This window comes from Vicia villosa, linkage group LG4 (genome assembly GCF_029867415.1).
Source record: "Vicia villosa cultivar HV-30 ecotype Madison, WI linkage group LG4, Vvil1.0, whole genome shotgun sequence".
Taxonomy (NCBI): Eukaryota; Viridiplantae; Streptophyta; class Magnoliopsida; order Fabales; family Fabaceae; genus Vicia; species Vicia villosa.
The window spans coordinates 119,499,054-119,523,934 of NC_081183.1; positions in this window are offsets into that span (position 1 = coordinate 119,499,054).

Consider the following 24,881-nt stretch of genomic DNA (forward strand, 5'->3'; position numbering starts at 1 on the left):
CATCAATGTTTAAGAATGCATGCAAACATATATATAACATACTTTCATCATCACCATTCTATGAGTAGCATCGTCTATACTCATTTCATCATCATCATCATCATCATCATCATCATTATTAAGCATGTTCATATATACATTAATATCATTCAATACAATCAAATCATCAGTAAACCACAAGATCACATCACAAGGTTTACTCATTCTCAAACAACACACAAAATAGGCCTACAGATTGAAAGTTACGCATCATTGAACTTTCCAGAAAAATCACAAAACAAAATTTTCACATACAGAAGCCATACGCGTATCACCAATCCCATACGCGTATCACCCTTTGCCCATACGCGTACCATACGCGTATCACCAGAATCCAAAATGGCCTAAAAACCAACTGATACGCGTATCAGCCTTGCCATACGCGTATCACCAGGATCAATTTCCTCTTTAAAATTTCTCATACGCGTATGAGCATCCTCATACGCTCCTCATACGCAAATCACCAGTACATGGTATTTGGGACAGGGCAGCTGCGTATCATACGCGTATAGCCCTTGGGGATTGTCCCTCATACGCGTATGACCTCATCCCATACGCGTATGACACTGTTCCATACGCGAAAAACCAGAAAAATGCCCAGAATTCTGCAGTTTCGTAATAGTCCAATTCTCACTCGTAGGGATGGCAAACTGACCCAAACCCACGGGGTCCACCCGCACCCAAACCCGAGTCAACGGGTGAAAACCCGGATTGAATGGGTTTGGGTTTGGGTTCGGGTGTCACCCGATATTTCGGGTGCGGGTTTGGGTAGTGTGAAACCCGCGCCCGAAACCCGAAATCACACCCGATATATATATATATATATATATATATATATATATATATATATATATATATATATATATATATATAATATATATATTATATAATATATATTATATAATATATATATATAAATATATATTATATAATATATATTATATAATATATATATATATGTATATATATATATATATTATATATTATATATAATATATTTTTTAATATATATATATATAATATATTTTTTAATATATATATATATATATATATATATATATTATATATATTTATATATTTTTTAATATATATATATATATATATATATAATATAATTTTTTTTGTGTGGAAATTTGTAAGAAAATTGTAGGAAAAGTATATTTTATGTATTTTGTTGCGGGTTTGGGTTTGGGTAAAAAAACCCGAACCCAACGGGTGTGGGCGTGGGTGTTATTTTGTCACCCGAATAGCTTTTGGGTTTGGGTTCGGGTTCGGGTGGTAATTTCGGGTGCGGGTTTGGGTAGTATAAAACCCGCACCCGCGGGCACCCGTTGCCATCCCTACTCACTCGTTTCTACTCATACCAGTCCACGATTTTGAGTCTAAAACAGTCCATTTTTCACGTTTTCATTCATAGGATTCATTCATACAGATTAATCTATCATCCTATATCAATTGACACATCAAAACCCCAAAATCTAAATCAATTCTTAGAACCCAAAACCTAACTCTGACATACAAATCAAATTGACTCAACAACACAACTATTCATATACTATTCATCTATAATCACAATAAGAGATGATAATTGGAAAAGTCCCCCCTTACCTTTGCCAAATTTCTTGATCTTTGGTCTCTTCCTCTTTGTTCCTCTTTCACGCTCTTCGTGTTCCAACTTCTCTCTTTTCACGTTTTGTTCCTTCTTTCCCAATTCTAATTATTTTATGAAAAATAATATTAAATTAGTAAGGACTTTAATACACCACACCCCCTCTTCTTACTAATCTCTTACATGGCCCAAATGCCATAAACCATCATTTTTCCATTATTTTCATAAAATCCATAATAATTATAATTATTAATCTAATATTCAAATTAAATTAAAATTAAAATTATACGGGTGTTACATCATTCTCAGGTATTTAAATCCATTCCAACTCTCACATCACTTTTTATTCTCTTATTGACTTGGACGTTAAAGTGATAACCTTTCAAGTTAACCCCCATCCACTGCACCAGAAGCTGAAGACCACCATAGTGAAGCACTACTTTGTGATTCTATGTGCTTGCAGATATAGAAAGAAGTGATCAAAGATGGTGAAACTTATGGACAAAGATATGTAATTCAACTAGTAGTTGCTTAGTTTTGATGATGACAACACTTTAAGTCAAGCAACAATTGAAGATAACTTAAGTGATTAAAGATGCACAAGATGGTTACTCAAGTTATCCTCCCTAATCAAGCTAGACATCTATTTAAAGTCAACATTATAGTCCAACGACTATCAAGTGAAGACTTGGGCTTCTTGACAGTTTAACCCTTCAACATGGAGATATTTCAAGCCTCTTTAAGAAAATCAAGGTTCTTGTGGTGTTAAAATCAAATATAATCATGTCAAGACTTGAAGCTTCAAAGTGTGAAAGAAAGAAAGTGTGAAAGCGTACATGATCATGTTCATCTAAATGACCAGTGTCTTGTAAAGACACAAGGACATTTGTTGAATCATTATGGCTAAATCAGACAAATACAAAAAAAAAAATTAGAACCCTTTTATGTTTAAATAAAATCACCAAAAAATTTTTGAGGCCTTGACAGTTGATTAGGGAGTTGTCTATTTGATTAGGAAACTTTTTCAAAATTGTCTAATTGATTAGATTATTTGCCTAACCAATTTGATGGTGTCTAATCAAGTCTATAATTCATTATGACAGTCTCTTAATGATTGGTAACGACTCTATATCAAAACCTTCCATTTTGAGCCTCAATAATAGATTATTTATACTATCTAATCGATTAGGTGTATTCTCACTTTTAATTTCTCTCATCACCTCTCCAAATCTTTCTTATTTTCTAACATATTTTAGCCATAGTGTTTTGAGAGTGTTCTTGAGTCTTATGAGGAATATTATTCTGGATGAGGGAAAAATTGTAAATTTACCTAGAGTGAATTTGTTTTTGAGTAAATAATTCTTCTATAGGAAGTCGTTATTTTTGGTTTTAAGTTAAACCATTTAAAATCTCTAGTTTGTATTGGACGGTTGTCGTAGAAAGTCTCCATCTGCTACGCGAGGTTCTCCATTGAAGAAAAACTCTCTTTTAGTTCGTGGAAATTATCCAGTGAAAATATCCACAAAGGATTTTGAGCTCAGTGCCATTAAAAGCTCTTTCAGTTTGAGATCAGCCCGGTTAAAATATATGTTGGTTTCTAAATTCAGCCTGTGTTAAAACTTAGTATGTTCAAGATCAACACGGTAAATATCTCGGTTTGGTCTATGGTCATCCTATGTAAAACCCCAGTTCAGTTCAGAGGGTAGCCCACTAGAAATTCCATTTTAAATTTAGATCAGATTGTGCAAAATATGTGTTTAGTTTGGACACTGGCCACTTTAAGCCTTGTTCTCCATTTAGTTTGGAGACTAACCACTTCAAGCCATGTTCCCTATTTGGTTGGAAGTTATCCTGAAAACTTTATTTCTTGTATAAGGGGGTTCGTGGGCATAACCTTCTAAAAGCTCTCAAGACTAGTGAATACTCTCGAGAATAATTCTTAGGGACAAAATCAAGTCTTCTTGATTGAACATGTATAATTCTCTAATGTTATTTCCCATCTCTTATCTCTTTTATTTTTCGGTCATTTTCTTTACTTAGAATTTCCGCTGCATACTTACTCAAAATGTTTTCCAACTCTATTTGTTAGAAATATTTTTGTTTTAAATTAATTTTTTCAAACTTCCACAATTCACCATCGCTTGTGTATGAAGTCACATGTCCAACTTGCTTCACCGTTCACCGAACAACTATGACTCCATTTTAGGTCGAGATTAGCTTCTGCAAAATATGTGTTTGGTTTGTACACTAACCACTTTAAGCCTTGTTCTTTGTTTAGTTTGGTGACTAACCATTTCAAGCCTGGTTCCCTATTTGGTTGGAAGTTATCATGAAAACTTTATTTCTTGTATAAGGGGATTGTGGGCATAACCTTCTTAAAGCTCTCAAAACTAGTGGATACTCTCAAGAATAATTCTTAGGGACAAAATTAAGTCTTCTTGATTGAACCTATATGTTAGTTCCATGGTTTTGTGTTGGCATTAGTTTTGCTAAAATATGATTATTAACTAATGTTCAGCGAGATGTTGAAACATCTTGACCAACTGTCATAACAGGTTTAGCTGTTATATGTTTTGACAGATGTTCTGCCAGATGTTGTGACATCTTATACCAGAAAATCCTGAGATTTTAGATTAATTTTAATCCTTGAAGATTTGATTGAAAAATATGAGATTATAGAAGATTCAAACACCCATATAGGCGCATCTGATTAAGGAGTTTTTAGGGAAAATGCACATTAATTAGTTTCAGAAAAAGGATCATTAAGACTTTTTTAGGAAACTAAGATTTTATTTTATTTTTCTATTTTGTGTGAAGATAGCTGATTCAAAAAGGAGAATATTGGATTTATTTTAGAGTCCAAACCCATACAACAATAATCTATAAATAAGGACTTGCTAAATTTAGTTTTGTAAGCATTCACAAAATGGAAACCATGGGTGCAATAAGGGTTTAGATTTTGAGGGGATTTTAAGTCCTTCGTGCGTTCTTTTTGTGTGTCATTCATGTATCTTCTGATATATTGAGGTGGATTGTTTGTTCTCACTCTTGAAGCTTTTAAGCAAGAGAGTTGAGTATTGTTCTTTGTTGGAACTTTTAAGCAAGACGGAATATTGTTTATTTGATAGTGTAATCTTTCTATTTTAGTTCTTCTGGTCACAAGGTTTGTGACTGTGTTTATCACTGCGGTGATTGGAAGTGAGATGTCGATTTCTCATATCTAGATGTTAATTTCTAGGAAGAAGTAGCACTGGATAGTGATAAGGTGAAAAGTTGTAAACTGAGATTGTTTAGGCTTTTAACTAATTCTGCTAATAGTGGATTTCCTTCCTAGCTTGGTAGCCCCCAGATTAGGATTTGTTGCACTAAATTGGATTAACAATTTATTGTGTTATTTATCATTCTGCAGTTTATTTCAGTTTCGATAATTGTGTTGTCTGTCAGCAAATGTTATAACATATGTCTTGATTTTGTGTGGTGTTAGGACATCAGTCTTGACATCTATTTTGTAAGTTTCAAAATTTCAATTGGCATTAGAGCAGGAAACCCTGTTCTGTTTATTGGGTGAGCTCCAGGGAGAATATTTTCCGGTACTATAGATAAAGAATGAGGATACAACAACATACCACCTCTGTTAGATTGATCAAATTATGACTGGTGGAAAGTCAGAATGGTGGATTTTTTGAAATCCATGGACAACAAGGCTTGGAAGATTGTTTTAAAAGGACAGGAACATCCTGTTCAGAAGGACAGAGAGGAGAATGTCTCCTTAAAACCTAAAGAAGATTGGTCTGATGAGGATGATAAATTGGCTTTTACAAACTGCAAAGCTTTGAATACTTTATTCAATGGAGCAAACAAGAATGTTTTTAGGTTGATTAATAATTGTACTGTTGCCAAGGATGCTTGGTAAATCCTCATAACAACTCATGAAGGCACATCTAAAATGAATATCTCTAGACTTCAGCTTCTCACTTTTAAATTTAAAACTCTGAAGATGAATGATGATAATACTATCCAGGAATATCATATGAATATTCTTGAAATAACAAATGCATCTAGTTCCTTGGGAGAAAATATGTCAGAAGAAAAGTTTGTAAGGAAAACTCTTAGGTCTCTACCGAGGAAATTTAACATGAAGGTACTAGCCATTGAAGAAGCTCATGACATCAGCACTATGAGGGTTTATGAACTTGTTGAGTATGAGAATAAGAACAAGAGCATAGCCTTTGTATCCAGCAAAGAAGATAAAAATAGCTCAAGATGATCTAGATACTGAGGAAGGACTATCCAACACCATTATATTACTTGGGAAGAAATTCAATATAATTCTGAAGAGAATGGATCGAAGAGGAAGACCAGATGTCAAGAACATCTCATCTGACATCAAGAATAATAATGATTCTCAGAACAATACTAGACTTGAAGAGAAGTACAATCAAAGCAAAGGCGTTCAATTTTATAAGTGTGAAGGATTTGGTCACATTAGACCAAAATGTCCAATCTATCTCAAGAATAAGAAAAAAAGGGTTTAATGTATCTTGGTATGATGATGAGCTAGAAGATGACTGTACTACTGAAATTACCAAACCAGTGATGTCTCTTTCTGGAAGATGGCCATATTAAATAGAATCGTGTGATAAGAACGATCTCTATAAAGACTTGGATGTGTCCTACAAGAATAATTGTGACATGTGTGAAGAAAGTCTCAAGACAATAGAAGAATAGAGAAAGATCATCGTTGATCTGGAGAATAAAAAGAAGAAACTTTTGTGCACTATTTCTCACCTTCAAAGAGAGGTAAATTTATTAAATTTAAAACTTGACAAACTCTTTAAAAAGGATGAACAATAAAACTAAATTGATGAAAGAGGTTGAAGACACAAAAGTTAAATATCAGTCTGATATTCAACGAAAGAAAAGAATGATCAATAGTCTAACCATATGTTCTAACATGTTGGCAGACTGAATAAAACTCCAACAAATTTCAACTCTTCAACTTGGAGATGCATGCCATTATTATGGTGAGTATGGTCACATTAAGCCTTTCTCTTAGGGATGACAACGGGTGGGGTCGGTGCGGGTTTCACATTACCCAAACCTGCACCCGAAATTGAAGGTGTGAAAAACACTAGAAAGGGGGTTTGAATAGGGTTTTAAGAAAAAGAGATTTTTATCAAAAACAACTCCCCTTTTTAAAAACAAAAAATACTTCACTCTTGATAATAACAATAGATTAAGATAAGGAAAGAACAAGGTATGTTTATACTAGTTCACTTAAAAAATATCAAGTTAATCTAGTTCACCCATCAAGGTGATTTCGCCTCTCTCAAACGAGGTCTTAATCCACTATAATCAAACTGATTACACTTGCATGGGCTAACTGCCGATGACTCACAATACAACCTTTAAGACACACAAGTCCTAAACTTCTCAAGAAATTCTTACCAACTGGTCTCTTCAGGACAAACTTTAAGACACACTAATCTTAGACTTCTCAAGAAATTTTGACCAACTGGTCTCTTGAGGAACAATCAAACAACAGTTTGAATAAGAGTTTTTTTACAAATAAATGCTTCTACACAAGCTGAATGTAAACGATATTTTTCAGATTCTGGACTTTACAGAGAATTAAGCTATGAACAGTCTTTCAAGAATGTATATGATCGTGAATTACCAGCTTCCTCTTTAAGTCTTTAAGCCTTTATATAACCAATATAATAATATATCCATTGGAGGGAAGTTCTAGAATTTCCATAAGTTTGGAGGCTTGAATGTAGTGGGAGACAAGATAGTACGCCTAGGGATGGCAAACAGACCCAAACCCGCGGGACCCACCCGCACTCGAACCCGAGTCCACGGGTGAAAACCCGAGTTGACTGGGTTTGGGTTTGGGTTCGGATGCCACCCGATATTTCGGGTTCGGGTTTGGGTAGTGTGAAACTCGCACCTGAAACCCAAAATCGCACCCGCTTATATATATATATATATATATATATATATATATAAAGATATATTTATATATATATATATAAAGATATATATAAAGATATATTTATGTATACATATAAAGATATAAAGATATATCTTTATATATATATATAAATATATCTTTATATATATATATATATATATATATATAATAAGTTATAGGAAAAATGTATTTTGTGTATTTTGTTATGGGTTCAGGTTTGGGTGAAAAAATCCAAAACCCAGCGGGAGTGGGCGTGGGTGTTGTTTTTCCACCCGAACAGTATTTGGGTTTGGGTTTGGGTTTGGGTTCAGGTGTCAATTTCGGGTGCAGATTTGGGTAGTGTGAAACCTGCACCCAACCCGACACGTTGCCATCCCTAAGTACGCCACGTCCGTCCTTTCATGGTAGTGGAACGAAACATTCGTCTGTACCTTGTACCTCGTACTACATAATGTTATCTTTAATTCTTCTTGAACTTCTGAGGCTGACAGTATGAGTTAGAAGAAAAGAAAATAAGCTGTTGAGTCTTCAAAGTCTTCAGAACTACGTCTTCAGAGTCTTCAGCACTTGGTCTTTAGTACCCTTTATCTTTAGAAACATAAATCTTCAGAGCTTCAAGTCTTTAGAGTCTTCTAAGTCGTGTCTTCAGAATCTTCAGCACTTGGTCTTTAGATTAATTTCTTCAGAATTTGTATTAGAGGGACAACTTCAGAGTCTTCTGAAGTGGTTTGCTACTGTTCATCAGAACTTGTGTAGCACAGAAACAGAACTTGGTATTTTCTAATGTGTTGGCCACGTCTTTCATCAGATTCAGAACCTATTTATTAAAAGCTCAAAGCAACAAACATTAGAGTACCAAAATTGTTCATACAAACATACTCATTATTATCATCAAAACTCAAAGATATATTGCAGAACCAAATCTTGTTCTAACAGAAATCACCACTCGAACCCGAACCCAAAGGCTAGTCGGATGGCAAAACACATAAAATAAAACAACATTGAAATTTTCCATCAATTTTCCTACATCTTATATATATATATATATATATATATATATATATATATATATTTAAGGGCACTTATGTAATTTCAAGTCTAAGCGGATGTGGTTTCGGGTGCGAGTTTCACACTACCCGAACCCTCACCTTAAATATTGGGTGGCACCCAAACCCAAACCCAATCAATTCGGGTTTTCACCCGTTGACTCGGGTTAGGATGCTGGTGGGCCCCGTGGGTTTGGGTATGCCTCCCATCCTTACTTTCTCTTACAAATTATTTAAAGACCAAAAAACTTTAGCTCATTCTAAGGCTGGTCAAATCAGCAAAAAGAGAAGTGTCAAAGAAAGAGATGTCAACCTAATAGCTCATACCTCCTTGAGAAATACAAAGAGAGAAGACTGGTACTTTGCAAGTGGATGATCTAGACGCATGAAATTAGCCTCAAGGAATTAGCTAGCGTGAGGCGCAAAACCCCTGAATTAATATATGACTATCTGAATAGGTTTTGGCTATTGAAAGCAAGGTGTTTTACCCAGGTGGATAAACACAAATTAGTTTAAATGGATTCCAGAGGTCTAGATTATTCCATTAGAAAGAAACTAGACACCCAATATCTAAGAGACATGCCTCAGTTAGCAGATAGAATTCGACAGGCCAAAAGCTTAAAAGGCCAGGTTGAATAAGTTTCATAAAAAAGAGAAAGTCACTTATATAGAAGCAAACAAAAATGAACATGAGTACGACATAGGGTATGAAGAGGTCAAAGAAAATGATGTTAACATGGCAAAACTAAAGTCAGGACCCCCTTATATCGGTAAACTCTTAAAACCGTTTGATGGGAAGAATCCTGTCGAACCCAAAGATGATAAGTTTTTCGCAAAAAGTTATACATTTGATGTAACTAAGTGCAAAAAAATAATTTACCTTTTAGTTTCAATTGACCACAGTATAGTCCCAAAGGGTTTAAAGACGCCACCTTTAGAGCAACGAAAGAAAAAAGGGTTTTGTAAATTCCACAATTTTCTTGGTCATAAGACTTGCTAATGTGTTCTATTTAGGGATCTGGTAGAAGACGTGCTGAAGTAAGGGGGAATGAAGTTCGGCGACAAAGCCAAGGCTTTAATGCAAGTGGATGATGACCTCCTACTGATCGAGGAGGCTCATTACGATGAACCAGTTGAATGTTTGGTTGTAGAGGCTCATTACCATGGAAGTAGTATCTAAGCCAGAATACTCTGAAAAAATCAAGGTGGTATATCCACATGCTAGGGAATAATTGATCGATTTCCTCAACTGATGCAAGTTGAAGAACTCTGAGGTGATAATATTCCCAAGATGCAATTCAGTTTTTGATAAGAATGCCACTGAGGGCTTCGAAACCGAGGAAAAATTTATAACTCCTCCAAAAATGTACCTTTCGGTGAATGGGTTCATTCTCGAAAGAAAGATAACACCAACTAAAAAAATTGGAAGAAAATAAGGTTAAGCACGAGTTCGTCTTACCAAGATAATAACTCCCAAGTGTCCAAAAAATACTCCTACAATCCTAGTTACATGAGAGGAAACCCATGACAAGGATGTGGTGGAGGAAATACTAAAGAAAAAAGAAAACAATTCCAGAGGTTGGAAGCTCGAGCACCGGTAGCAAACTGTAAGAACTAGGGAGTGAAGTGGCGAGAAGGCCAATAAAAGAAAGAATATTCCCTCTCTAGCACCTATCAAAGTAGTGGAGGTGAGAAAAATCCAAGAAGGGGGTTGGATTGTGTTTTTTCTCCTTTTTCTCGTTAAATCTCTTATCATATTACAGTCACAAGGACAAAACCTAAGTTAGAGTCTGATGGTGATAACAGGGGAATAATGCTGAACAAAAATAAAGTATAGAGCAAGAAAACACATAAGCATTTATCTTGGTTCCTTCTGCAAATCATGAGTAGTCTAGTCCCCTTGCATTTCCAAGAGATTTCCACTATAACCAAATATGATTGCAAATTGATCAAGCACATAAGCAAGAGACTTCCAATGCCCAGACACATAAGTTAGGGACTTCAATGCTCAAGCACACAAGAAAGAGACTTTTGATTGATCAAGCAAACAAGCAAGAGACTTCCAAATTCTCAAGCACACGAGTAAAAGACCTCCAAATGCTCAAGCACAAGTGTAATAAACTTCCAAATGCTCAAGCATACAAGTAATAAACTTCATATAATCTATCTAGCAGATAAATGATAGTGATAATTACACTTGATATACAATCATATGTATAAACATAATACAACACATGAAACTCTAAGACTTAAGGACGTTTAAGAATGTACAATTGGTAGGAAGTTCTAAGTTAACTTGTACTCTTTGTTTTCATATAATAACTTCTCTTTTCCTGTCAAGGTGCAGTGTTGTATGTTTCTCCAAATATTCAACTCCTTTTATAGAGATCCATGAAAGTATTGTTGGAGAGAACTTATAGCATAAGAGAGTCTTTGAAAGAAGCATCAACATATCCATTGCAAAGCTTCCTGATATGGTTAATGTCGTTGTAATCCCATTTGAAACTTCTTTGCTACAAAAGTAATTTTTAATTGTAAATCATCAGGCTTCTGCAACTTTATGCTAAATCTTCATATGACCAGTATAAGGAAAATTGACCTCAGAGTCTGATAGCGACATGTCAAACATTCCTTAGTTATTGAGCTTTGCCTGGCTTTAGGTTCTCGTCCTTCAGAGTATGAGTCTTAACTTTTGATCTTTCACACTTTGAATCTTTAGAGATTGACTTGATTAGAGTATGGAGTCTTCAGGTTCTGATCCTTAGAAGATGACTTGATTAGAAGTTGATTCGTCAGAGTTTGATCTTCAAAATCTACCTCTGTAGAGCTTCTCTTTTAATGTTCAGTGCAGTATCAAAATTGGCTTTCAATCAGTATAAAAATATTTGTTCCTGCATACATGAACACACATTAGTCCATCCAATTTTTCTTTCAGTACATTGTTATCATCAAAACCTAAAGGAATTCGTATAAACCAAATTTCTCCAGCAGGTTTGTCAACATTAACCTCCCCGTCAGCCTCTTTGGTTGCCCCAAGATGAACTAAAGAAGACCTGTTGGACACATGCACTAAATATTTGATGCTATACATATCATTAGTAAAAGGGAGTTCCTACAAAGTTTGACAGGTTTACATTATGGAATTTCAGACAGAGAAAAGTTGTGACAAAAAAAATTACCTTGGATGCTTTGGCACCAAGATTATAACTAGCAGTCATAAGTTTGTTATACGGGGCAATATTTTTTGCCTTTTTGGTCTTTTGTGGACCAATAAAGGAATTTCCTCCGTCTCTTCTATTTTGATGACTTGGGCAGCAAATAGGCCTTTGGTTATCTTTTGCGGACCAACTAAAGGTTTTTTGTTTTCTTTTTCATCTTTTTTGCTGGCTTAAGGTATGAAGTTTTGACAAATATTTTTTCTCCTCAAAACCCATAATGTCTAAACCTTTGAATTGTTTACGGAGGTTACTTTGGTGTTTGAATCCATAGTGAAACATTAACAATCATCAGTGCGATTGGAAGAACCAAAAGTTAGTGCCTTTACCAAAAAATCATATTGGGTAAGAAACAAACCCATGTCTCTCCTCCTTCGATATGAGCCCTTCCCTTTTTCTAGCTTGTTCTTTTACTTGAAGCAACAATAGTTTAACAACCTCCTTTTTTACTCTAAAATAATTTAAAAGTGATGTAGAACTCACTCGACAAAGAAAGTACAAAAAGGTTAAGATGGGATACCTGTTTCGCCTCAAGTGGTTGGTCATGCTTTTCACCTGCATCAACAATGCCTCTTTTGGCTTTCCTTAGAGCAACAACTACAAGAATTCGACACAGTCACATCAAAGAGGCATAAAAAGATTTAGGAGTTTTTAGTCCAAAAGGCTTTTGTTCCTCACATGCAGATTCAATGGATAAAATTTGAACATGCCTAATGTCGGCATGGATGTAACCTTTATAGTTGTGTATATCGTACTTAGCCAAAACTAATCGTTGGGCAGGCTTTTTAGATTCCTTTACAAAAACTTTAAAAATGACCCACAAGAGAACCACATTAAGAATGGAGGTCGAAAGACCAAGGCAAGCTCACTAGTGTGAAAAGGTGGAAATTTAGGTCGATGTGTCATACCCCAAAATTTGCCCTCATATACTTACGAACGCCATTTTATTTCGAATAAATGAATTGGCACAATTGGTAAGAATTTGAGCGTGAAAGCTTCATTAGCGCGAGGTCCCGAGTTCAAATTCCACTTCTAACATTTTCCCTTTTACTTTCTTTTTAATTTTAGTTCTAACTTTATTTCCATTTATTCAAAAAATCACAAAAATTGCATTTTTTATCGTTTTAATTTTAATTTTCGTACTAATTAAATAGGCATTTTTTAAAATAGTCAATTTTCACTTTTATGTATTTTTTTAGTCAAAAAATCACCAAAAATTATAAAATATTAAAAAAAATCAAAAATAGTATTTTTTTCATCATTTAATTATTATTTTCGTATTTATTTATTAGGCATTTTTAAAATATTATATTTTTCATTAAAATCTTTATTTTTTGTATTTTTAGTCCAATAATCATGAAAAAAAAAGATTTACAAAGATTTTGTTCATATTTCTAAATATTGTATAATTGTATAGTTTAGGAAAGAATCAACATAATTAGTTAAATATTTCAAAAATCAAAATCAAATTATATTTGATTTAGAGTTATGATTAATTAATTAATTAATTGATTCTTTTAATATTTTTGTTAACCTAATTTTTATGTATAAATAGCACTAGGTTCTACACTTTTAAAAAAAAAAAACTAACAATTCTAACCCTAATTCTCACTCTCTCTCTCTCTCTCTCTCTCTCTCTCTCTCTTCCCACAAACACAAAAAAATATTTTCTCCTTCTTCAGGGTTTCAATTCCGGTTGCAGCACAGTAATAAATTTTCCAGCCTATCAGTCGAATTCTGAAACTATTGTTTCGATTTGCTCCGAATTTTTTCCAGAAGTTCAGAAAAAAATCGTAGAACAATACACCTTTAGAATAGAATTCTAAAGGATTTCGACCCTCAAAATCGCAAATTTCTCGTTTTTCTATTTTATTTGATTTAATTTCTATTTTCATATTTTCAAAAAAATCTAAAAAAAATTGTAGTTTCGTGTTCTTATTTTAATTGATTTATAATCAGTATTTTTATATTTTTTGATTTTATTTTAATCACTTTTCTATTTTCCCATTTGTTTTCTTAACCGTAACATTGCGTTGGTTTAGGAACAGGTTTTCTATGGATTGACCAAGTGGATGGTACCTCAATTGCTTTTTTGGGCAAAAACCTTTTGGTATTTGGCCAAATCAAAGTTATTCGTATTTGGCCAAAAACCTTTTGGTATTTGGCCAAGGCCAAATCTAGGTTATTCGTAATTTTGTCCATTGGCCAAAAACCTTTTGGTATTTGGCCAAGGCCAAATCTAGGTTATTCGTAATTTTGTCCATAATTTAATTTTCTAAACCCCAATTTTTTTCTTTTGTTATTATTATTATTATTATTATTATTATTATTATTATTATTATTATCTTCATTATTAACATTATTACTATCCTTTTTTGCAGGTACTTCCTTTGGCCATTAACCTTGTTTTGGCCAAACAACTTTGCTGGCCACTTTCTCATCATGCACCCTCATGGAGCAGCCACACAGAATCCAGAGCTGAGTTTTTTTTTTCTCTCCTCTTATTTTTTTTTATTTTCTTTATTCCTTTCTAAAAACAACACTTTTATTAATTCTTTTTAAAAACTATTTTTTATATAACAACAACTTATTTTTAATAAAATTAACTTCTATTATTAAGTTAAATTGATTTTAGTTTTTTTGATAATTATGATTAATTTAATTTAGGTTTGTTTAGTTATTAAAAATAATCAGGGTTACCCTCTCTCCAAAAATGCCTTATGTCATTTGCCTTGCCTTATTTATTCTATTAACTGTGGTTAACTTGCTCCCCATTTGGGGTTTAGCCTTTTTTATTTTTCATTTGTTTGCCTAAATTATTATTATTTTAATTTTTGATCTGCCACGTTATAATTGTTGAGATCTTTAATGCACTAACATTTTTCTTCTTCGTGGCTAATTTTCAGGAGTAACCAAAATCCTTCAGCCATGCGCCATACCAATCGAAAAGATTTTCAGAGTCAATAGAGGGTTCGAGGAAGATCAAGGCATTCAAAGATAATTAAACTAATTATTCATCCCTATTATTTTATGTCTTTTAATTTCCCAGTCCCCGTAGGTGTTTATTGTAATAGCGTAGGACTTTTATCTTTCCGCCTTTAATTTCCATATGATATTAACTGCGTGGTTAGTAATCATAGGGAGTGCAAGATAATTAATCGAACGTAGCTAACATTATTTACAAGATAAATAATTGAACTTAATCACGTGATTGTTGCACCCACACACCTTTAGGGTAATTCCTCTGGTTGCCTTATTGCCTTATATTGTTGCCTTGTTGCCTTTATTTTGTTGCCTAAAAATAGTCAAGTCCCTCGATTCCGAGGATACCTAAAGCAATGTTGCCTTCAAAGTTATTGAAACTCCCCCGAGGTTGCCTTATAAAGAGTGATTGTTCTATTGCTAAGGTATCCTCGCATGATGCCTAAAAATATTAATGACTATTATATCATTCCCTTAGACTACCTGCCCTCTTTATGGCAAGGGACAGTCTTATGGCGAATGATAACTCGATGACCCTTCAACATCCAATTGAAAGACTTCCTGCCTTTTCATGGTTTGGATAGACCCTTTCGCCCGAAAGGCTAAAAGAACAAATCTCTAAACTTAGGGTAGTTGCTATTAATTGCTTGCTCTTTTTCAAATTCAAATTCAAATTCAAAATCTTTTCCCACTTCTTTTCAAAGAAATTTTTCAAAAAGACTACGCTTATTTACAAGCTAAAGTTCTTATTCAAATTTCTATTCACACCCTACTTTTCAAACAATTCAAACATTTTTAAAACAAAGTGAGCTAAGCAATTAAGAGCCCATGGAAAACCACGGATGCAAAGGGTGCTTTTTAAACCTTCCCTTTGTATAACTTACCCCCCGAACTCAAAATCTTTCAAAAGGTCTTTTCCTGTTCTTTTAGCCTTTCCTAATTGGATGAAATAAAATTCGGTGGCGACTCTTGCTTACCGCAACATTTTCTTTAAAAGTCAGTTCACCGTAGTACAGAACTGGCGACTCTGCTGGGAATATATTCGATGAAAAGAGGGGTTACCTTAAAGTTTAGGATCACTTAATGTTTGCTTTGCTTGCTTTATTTTTCAGGGTTGTTTTGGGAATTAAATGAAGGACGAATCCTACACCCGGATTCAAGTACATCTAAGATAGGAAGTGGCATAGTCATGGGGACCTCCTTCATGTATGTGGAGGATTGGTCAATATGAGAGTTCACGCTTAAGTTAGGCCTCTATGGGTGTTTGCATGCTTCTCTTGTATGAGGGAGGTTCGTGCGGATGTATGTGGGTGAGTCGGAGCTTAAGGACCTTTAGTTACCTTTAACCCATCTTGACTTTTAGGAACGTAGTGGGGGGACTACTCTTGATGTTTGTTGAGAGCATAGTCGCTACCCGATACTACAACTCAGATAGGTTCTTTCTCAAAGTATCATTGCATGGTATGTATGTATCATGTTTGAGGGTGCTTTAGGAGGGCTGACAATTCTGGGTAACTCGGTAGAACCCGTTGCTGATATCATCTTTATCCTTAGAAATACCTTTGGGGAAGGGTATCTCACATGATCTAAACTCCATGAAAGCCTTTCGACCTAAGAACACTTGTGTGACTTGCTTGTGTTTGTTATCTAACCCTCTGATTTCCTTGCAGGTTTTGCTTGTAGGACATTTCGTCCTTATTACCTTATGCTTTACTTAATGCATTACATGTGCATGACATCATGACATCATAACATATCATGTTAACTAACCCTTACAAGGATCTTAGGAATTTAGGGCGCACAGTTTCAGGTGCTCTTATCAAGGACGGAATTCCTATCTAGGGGAAAGAGGATTTACTTTCCTCTGGCCATTTGTCTGCCAAATCAAAGACACCGTATCCATCAAGGGGCAAGAGGATTTATTTTCCTCTGGCCGTATGCCTTCCAGTTTAAAAACATCATACCTATCAAGGGGCAAGAGGATTTATTTTCCTCTAGCCATGTACCTTCAAATTCAGAGATATCCCGAATCAGAGGCGATGACCCACTCGATATGGTGAGCTTGATTCTCAAAGAAGGATGTTCCAAGAAGAAAGTCAGAGTTCTCTAGACAAGGCTGCGACCAATTTAATTTCTATATGTCGTGAACTAAATTTCCTAAAGAACCTTGAAAGCATTGCATTTGCATTCATAACATCGCATAACAGATTTCTCACAACAGGTATCTCATCCTCTCTTGCTGTTTACTTCAGCACAAATGGATTTCGAGCAATCAGTCAAACACCTTCAGGCTCAGAACATCCGATCCCAAGCTTTAATTCTGAACTCAGCCAAGGGGCAAGAAGAATTGAAGGCACTCCTATTCCTGGGTACAATTACAATGCGAGATGTGCTTATTGTTCGAACAATCTTGGTCATGACACTAAGGATTATGGACCATTGAAGCATAAGATTCAAGACTTAATCGATGACAAGATCATTAATTTTATTTCACCTGAGGAACCTCATATAGCTGATGTTGTGCACAACCAGAAAGGCCGTAATGAACGCAACCAATCTGTTGGGCAGTTCTGATCTCTACACCAGCTCCACAACAACGACGCAAGCCAGATGCACCTAAGCGTCAATTTACCAAAATTAATATGACATTGGCTCAAGCATTACAACATCTGTTGAAGATCGAATTAATTACTCTGAGGGACCCTCCTAAGAATCCTAACACCTCCACTCCTGGCTATAAACTCAATGCGAAGTGCGCGTACCATTCCAACAGTCCTGAACATTATACAAACAATTGCCGGACATTGAAGAATAAGATTCAAGATCTGATCGATGACGGGGAAATCAAATTCAACCCTCCTGAAAACTCCTATGGTGATCACCGCTCCTATGCCTAGTCATGACAAGACTGATTGACGTCTAGACGGATGAACTTTTGGATCATTAGATCTACTTTCATTTGCAAGTTTCTTTTCTGTTTGTTTAAACATTTGACTCATGATAGACATTATCTGTTTTAATAATCATCATCAGTGCATTGCATATGTTTGTCTTGAATAAATTATTTCGTTATCACTCATTTTAAATTATGTCTTTACCTTGCATATGTTTTGTGATATTCAACTCCTGCTAAGCTGTAAGCCTTTAAAGGGAGAATGACGAAAATGATACTGCAACCTCATACAGTATGCTTTTGAACGGACTATGTTGACGATGTACAGGCATTGTTTTAATTCCTAAACAGTGGAGATATAAGGATGTTAATCCCTCGTCAACCCCCTTTGAGCCTAAGAAGTAGAAGTTTCTTTCTCATACAAATTAAACCCTTAATCACAACCTGGGGCAGGGTAGTTACTCAGTTAACTCAATTGTACTAGCTGTTGTTTATACAAATAATGATGGGTCCCCGCAACCAGTAAGTCATGCAGTCAATATCCACCAAAAAGATTAAAACTGTTAAGTCAAAACCTATGAAGGAGACTTATCGAAAAGTCGAAACATCCCGCTGACTGTAATCACAAAATAAGTAGTTCTGGCAACAGTTAGGGATAACAAAAATCAAAGAAAAAAAGAGGTCACTACAAATCCTCGACCAAAGCAAAAATAATTACAAAGAAGGATGATTGACTGTCCAAATAAACTTCTGGTGCTTCAACCACCATCAAGTATCAATGTTAACACTTCAAGCTTTGCTAAAGATGAAACGCAAAGTTAACTAAGCATAGGATCGAAGAACATCACGAAGATGGGGATGGGTATAAATAAATTTTGAGCCATTATCTTTTGTTTCTTAAACCGTGAACCAAGCCACGTTATAACCCTTGAAAGTCCTAACTGAAGTGTGGTTAGTTCGAAAGCATACTGTCACCAAAAAGGTATCCTGACTCCTAAAGGTTTACCAAAAATGCTGAGTTGATATTCCGTTTTTACAAACATCGCGTTTTTACAAATATCACGCTTTTACATCTCCTGTTTTAATATTTTTCAAAAACTCAAGACAGACGTATGCATTGCATCTCATGAATTCATTATTAAACATATTCTGCTACATAATTTCAAATTTTAGCATCAGAATGAATTTGCACAGGGTATAAATAATGACTCAAAGTTATCCTGACCAATAAAGATTACTCCAAGAAGCAATGTCTCCTACGTATACAAGGGGCATGGCATGTTTTGCTCAATCAATTTGGGGCAATCAAGTCAAGATTCCAAGAATCTCTTAAAATGCCAAACAGTCAAAGACATACATCCCAAGTGGGTTTCAAACTATTTCCCGATCAATCTGGGGCAATCAAGTCAAGATTCCGAGAATCTCTCAAGGATGCCGGAACAATCAGGGACATGCATCCAAGTAGATCTGAAGCTACTTCCCAATCAACATGGGACATTGGCCTGGGCCTATGATTATTAGGGGCATGTCGCCCATAGTGCACATCTCATAAAGTCCTCGGGAGGAGAATCCTCCCAAAGTCCCTACTAGCAGGGGCAAATCTATGCAAGTCCAGTTTGACATCTTGATCAATACTCAGTGGTGTGTCCTACTCAATATAAGTCCTGGAGTAGCAAGAGCTATAAATAACTGGGGGCAATATTCGAAGCAGTCATGCTTTCCCACAAAGCCGGTTTCACAGGATCATATCCCCACAGAGTAATCATTAAGAAGATATCTCCAAATGTTCTTGTCCCGACAAAGACTTAGTTCCTCAACGGAGTTTACATCTTCGACACTGCCGGTTCCCCGACACGTTTCTCTTCTTCAAACAGGGTTATTCATCTCTCTTATCCCCAGTCAGGGTACATCAAGATCAATCATTCAAATGGTTCTCATCCCCAAGCAGATATCATAAATCCCCAGCTGAGCATCTTCAAAACAAGATCAGACATCAAAATCACAAAGACATAGAGATTTATTTTCTCAATCAAAACAACATAAATCATATTCACACGTCATATGTCATAAACATATTCATAAATTGCATACATTACCTCATAATGAATTCTTACATAACATGCAAGTTTCTCATTTATTTTGAGAGACTCGTCACATAATACATGCATCATGACATTGCATAAAGACTAACTTTACCTTTTTCAGGATACAAGTACAAGCAAATAAACAATATCTCCAAATTTTCAAAGATCTAATTCTATCATCACGAACGGTGTAGACACGATCATCTCTCCAAGATCTAATTCAGTTGCTACAAACGGTACTGACACGGTTAACTCTCTAAGATCTAATTATATCATCACGAACGGTGTAGACACGGTCATCTTTCTGAGATCTAATTTAGTTACTATGAACGGTACTGACACGGTCAACCTTCAAAGAGCTGAGTCCATCATCACGAACGGTGTGGACACGATCATCTCTCCAAGTCTAATTCAGTTATTACGAACAGTACTGACACGACAAAAAGATCTAATTCAGTTACCACGAACGGTGCTGACACGATCGACCTTCAAAGATCTAATTCTATCATCACGAACGGTGTAGACACGATCAACTTTTCCAAAGTCTAATTCAGTTACTACGAACGGTGCTGACACGACTAACCTCCAACAAACACTTCTCAATACAAAGGATTCGGTCTAACGCACGACCCATCCTTCAGCCTAACGCACGGCTTTCCAGACATCTACAAATGCAAATTGGATCCGGTCTAACGCACGACCCACCCTTCAGCCTAACGCACGGCTTTCCAGACATCTACCGATGCAAAATTGGATCCGGTCTAACGCACGACCCATCCTTCTTCCTAACGCACGGCTTTCCAGACATCTACCGATGCAAAATCGGATCTGGTCTAACGCACGACCCATTCTTCAGCCTAACGCACGGCTTTCCAGACATCTACCGATGCAAAATCGGATCTGGTCTAACGCACGACCCATCCTTCTGCCTAACGCACGACTTTCCAGACATTTATCAAATGCAAATTGCATCCGGTCTAACGTACGACTCGCCCCAAAAAGTATAGCCTAACGTATGACTTACTTTGACACTTATCAACACAGTGGATTCAGTCTAACGTACGACTCATCCTAAGTATATCCTTCAGATACAGTCTAACGTACGACGTATTCTGACTCTCAAGTCTATCAAGCTGGATGGCATCTTTAAGCCCATCTCAATCAAGTCTCTCAATATCCTGAAGCCCATCTCCAGAAAAGGTCCCTACATCAGCAAGGGCAAATTTCTTGGTATTCTAGTGTTCAATCCTCTTCCACCTTCAGATTCCGACAGGCACACAGGCCAATCTACATCTTCAGGTTTAAGAAGATTGAACAGGGGCAGTTGTCATACCCCAAAATTTGCCCTCATATACTTACGAACGCCATTTTATTTCGAATAAATGAATTGGCACAATTGGTAAGAATTTTAGCGTGGAAGCTTCATTAGCGCGAGGTCCCGAGTTCAAATCCCACTTCTAACATTTTCCCTTTTACTTTCTTTTTAATTTTAGTTCTAACTTTATTTCCATTTATTCAAAAAATCATAAAAATTGCATTTTTTATCGTTTTAATTTTAATTTTCGTACTAATTAAATAGGCATTTTTTAAAATAGTCAATTTTCACTTTTATGTATTTTTTTAGTCAAAAAATCACCAAAAATCATAAAATATTTAAAAAAATCAAAAATAGCATTTTTTTTCATCATTTAATTATTATTTTCGTATTTATTTATTAGGCATTTTTAAAATATTATTTTTTTCATTAAAATCTTTATTTTTTGTATTTTTAGTCCAATAATCATGAAAAAAAAAAGATTTACAAAGATTTTGTTCATATTTCTAAATATTGTATAATTGTATAGTTTAGGAAAGAATCAACATAATTAGTTAAATATTTCAAAAATCAAAATCAAATTATATTTGATTTAGAGTTATGATTAATTAATTAATTAATTGATTCTTTTAATATTTTTGTTAACCTAATTTTTATGTATAAATAGCACTAGGTTCTACACTTTTAAAAAAAAAACTAACAATTCTAACCCTAATTCTCACTCACTCCCTCTCTCTCTTCCCACAAACACAAAAAAATATTTTCTCCTTCTTCAGGGTTGCAATTCCGGTTGCAGCACAGTAATAAATTTTCCAGCCTATCAGTCGAATTCTAAAACTATTGTTTCGATTTGCTCCGAATTTTTTCCAGAAGTTCAGAAAAAAATCGTAGAACAATACTCCTTTAGAATAGAATTCAAAAGGATTTCGACCCTCAAAATCGCAAATTTCTCGTTTTTCTATTTTATTTGATTTAATTTCTATTTTCATATTTTCAAAAAAATCTAAAAAAAATTGTAGTTTCGTGTTCTTATTTTAATTGATTTATAATCAGGTTTTTATATTTTTTTGATTTTATTTTAATCACTTTTCTATTTTCCCATTTGTTTTCTTAACCGTAACATTGCGTTGGTTTAGGAACAGGTTTTCTATGGATTGACCAAGTGGATGGTACCTCAATTGCTTTTTTGGGCAAAAACCTTTTGGTATTTGGCCAAAAACCTTTTGGTATTTGGCCAAATCTAGGTTATTCATAATTTTGTCCATAATTTAATTTTCTAAACCCCAATTTTTTTCTTTTATTATTATTATTATTATTATCTTCATTATTAACATTATTACTATCTTTTTTTGCAGGTACTTCCTTTGGCCATTAACCTTGTTTTGGCCAAACAACTTTGCTGGCCACTTTCTCATCATGCACCCTCATGGAGCAGCCACACAGAATCCAGAGCTGAGTTTCTTTTTTTCTCTCCTCTTATTTTTTTTATTTTCTTTATTCCTTTCTAAAAACAACACTTTTATTAATTCTTTTTAAAAACTATTTTTTATATAACAACAACTTATTTTTAATAAAATTAACTTCTATTATTAAGTTAAATTGATTTTAGTTTTTTTTATAATTATGATTAATTTAATTTAGGTTTGTTTAGTTATTAAAAATAATCAGGGTTACCCTCTCTCCAAAAATGCCTTATGTCATTTGCCTTGCCTTATTTATTCTATTAACTGTGGTTAACTTGCTCCCCATTTGGGGTTTAGCCTTTTTTATTTTTCATTTGTTTGCCTAAATTATTATTATTTTAATTTTTGATCTGCCACGTTATAGTTGTTGAGATCTTTAATGCACTAACATTTTTCTTCTTCGTGGCTAATTTTCAGGAGTAACCAAAATCCTTCAGCCATGCGCCATACCAATCGAAAAGATTTTCAGAGTCAATAGAGGGTTCGAGGAAGATCAAGGCATTCAAAGATACTTAAACTAATTATTCATCCCTATTATTTTCTGTCTTTTAATTTCCCAGTCCCCGCAGGTGTTTATTGTAATAGCGTAGGACTTTTATCTTTCCGCCTTTAATTTCCGTATGATATTAACTGCGTGGTTAGTAATCATAGGGAGTGCAAGATAATTAATCGAACGTAGCTAACATTATTTACAAGATAAATAATTGAACTTAATCACGTGATTGTTGCACCCACACACCTTTAGGGTAATTCCTCTGGTTGCCTTATTGCCTTATATTGTTGCCTTGTTGCCTTTATTTTGTTGCCTAAAAATAGTCAAGTCCCTCGATTCCGAGGATACCTAAAGCAATGTTGCCTTCAAAGTTATTGAAACTCCCCCGAGGTTGCCTTATAAAGAGTGATTGTTCTATTGCTAAGGTATCCTCGCATGATGCCTAAAAATATTAATGACTATTATATCATTCCCTTAGACTACCTGCCCTCTTTATGGCAAGGGACAGTCTTATGGCGAATGATAACTCGATGACCCTTCAACATCCCATTGAAAGACTTCCTGCCTTCTCATGGTGTGGATAGACCCTTTCGCCCGAAAGGCTAAAAGAACAAATTTCTAAACTTAGGGTAGTTTCTATTAATTGCTTGCTCTTTTTCAAATTCAAATTCAAATTCAAAATCTTTTCCCACTTCTTTTCAAAGAAATTTTTCAAAAAGACTACGCTTATTTACAAGCTAAAGTTCTTATTCAAATTTCTATTCACACCCTACTTTTCAAACAATTCAAACATTTTTAAAACAAAGTGAGCTAAGCAATTAAGAGCCCATGGAAAACCACGGATGCAAAGGGTGCTTTTTAAACCTTCCCTTTGTATAACTTACCCCCCGAACTCAAAATCTTTCAAAAGGTCTTTTCCTGTTCTTTTAGCCTTTCCTAATTGGATGGAATAAAATTCGGTGGCGACTCTTGCTTACCGTAACATTTTCTTTAAAAGTCAGTTCACCGTATTACACGATGAAATAGTAAAGCAAAACTAAACTTATCATTTACATAAGAAGTAAAATTCAGTTTTGGTATCTTTTCAATAATTTTTTCTTTTAAAGTAAGAGCTGCCTCCGAGATATTTCACCTAATGTTATTCAGGTTATACACAACTTTAAAGTAACGCTGCAAAGCTTGGATTTATTTAATGTGCATACCTCTGCCTTTTTTGAACTTGGTTTGTAGAGAAGAAAAAACTTCCATAAAGTAACACATTAGAGTTCTTGATTATAGTACGCTTGAAATTGAAAGGGTGTAAGATCGATGCACACATTAGCTTATTAATTTAGGTACACATGGTACCTTTCCTCAGTCATTTTAACTATGCTTAGACAAAAATAATTCTTTTGACTGAAAAAGACTTAGGCATGGATTGGCTAAAGCCATACTATCGAGCTAACAGGTTAGGTTGGTAGCCAGTAAGCCATATGGTATCTTTACTAGTTCTAAGTGTCATCGACAATAATTTGAGGGGTGAAAAAGGCTTTCCTAATTTTAACAGCTTTGACTTTGTATTCAATAGTAAGGGTGGGAAATTCTCTCTTGAACCAATTTGGTCCATGACTCAGACTAACAAAAGGGCCATAGAAGAAGTGACCATACTGTTAGAACAAGATTTGTTCTGATCAATATTCTTAGTTTTGATGATAACAATGTATATGAATTTTGCTTGAGATAATGTGGTACTATAATTCTATGCAATTTCCATTTCAGGAAATATATA